We start from the raw sequence: 1,156 nt of genomic DNA, 5'->3' as shown, positions 1-1,156 counted from the left end.
GTTTATTGTTCTGCTTTATATTACCTGTGTTAACTTGAACTCAACTAAAGTCTTCGTTTTCGCCATCTGAAATCATCTCTTTTATTTGACTCTAATTTAACTTTGGCGCCGTTGCCGGGGACTGGCAAGTTTAATGTTTTCTTTTGAGAAAAGTAAAAGATTTGATTTTTCTTGTACCTGTTTTTGAAAAGTGGTGTATGCCAAGAACACATCGTGGGGAATTTTTCGAATTTGATCCAGACATTGAGAGAACGTTTCACCATAGAAGGAGGGCTCAAAGAGCATTTCAAGCTCTACTCCCTCCCTACATGGAGTTACCTGCTCCCAACAATCCGGAAGCACCACGTTTGGAAAACCAACCGCCAATTTTTGGGCAAATACCACATTTTCCAAATTTTCATCAAGGAAACCCACAACATGAGAATGATAATAATTTGGACACTGAGTCAGACCCGACTGAGTAACAAAGGGCACAAACCCCAAATATCATTAATCTGGCAAATTCAAAAAATGGACGGATCATGGATTATGCTATCCCAGACTTTGAGCAATTAAATTCTGGGATCGTTAGACCACACATGACCACTCTCCATTTCGAATTAAAACCGATAATGTTTCATATGTTACAGACTAATGGTCAATTTACTGGACTGCCCTCAGAAGACCCCCATTCTCATTTAAAATATTTCTTGGAAATCACAGATGCCTTCCTGATCCCAGGAGTGTCAAATGACGCTCTCAGACTTACTTTATTTCCATTTTCATTACGGTATCGGGCAAAAGTATGGTTTAACTCTTTAACACCAGGATCTGTGCCGTCATGGGGTAACATGGCGGAAATTCTTTTGCAAAAATATTTTCCACCAACAAGGAACGCCAAATCCAGAAACGAAATCTGTCTTTTTAAACAACTGGATGATGAAGCTGTTCCTGATGCGTGGGAGAGGTTTAAAGAGCTGTTGAGGAAATGGCCACACCATGGCATTCCGTATTGTATTCAACTCGAGACGTTTTACAATGGGTTAAGTCCCATGGCAAAACAAATGTTCGACACGACTGCAGGCGGAGCTTTTACAGCCAGTACCTACAATGAGTGATATGAGATCCTAGAAAAGATATCAGCAAACAATGGGCATTGGGCTGACCCACGTGCCCA

The 1,156-nt window shown here is 40.8% G+C and overlaps 1 non-coding gene across 1 annotated transcript; it reads right to left on the bottom strand.

Annotated features, from left to right (window-relative positions):
- Positions 1 to 878: 878 nt before the first annotated feature.
- Positions 879 to 985, bottom strand: LOC112505101. The gene has a single exon (XR_003068323.1). It is a non-coding gene; the product is annotated as a small nucleolar RNA R71 (small nucleolar RNA).
- Between the last annotated feature and the right edge of the window lie 171 nt (positions 986 to 1,156).

The sequence above is a fragment of the Cynara cardunculus genome, unplaced genomic scaffold (assembly GCF_001531365.2).
Source record: "Cynara cardunculus var. scolymus isolate 2C unplaced genomic scaffold, CcrdV1 Un_Scaffold_8440, whole genome shotgun sequence".
NCBI classification, from domain to species: domain Eukaryota; kingdom Viridiplantae; phylum Streptophyta; class Magnoliopsida; order Asterales; family Asteraceae; genus Cynara; species Cynara cardunculus.
This window is presented reverse-complemented; position numbering and strand designations above follow the sequence as displayed.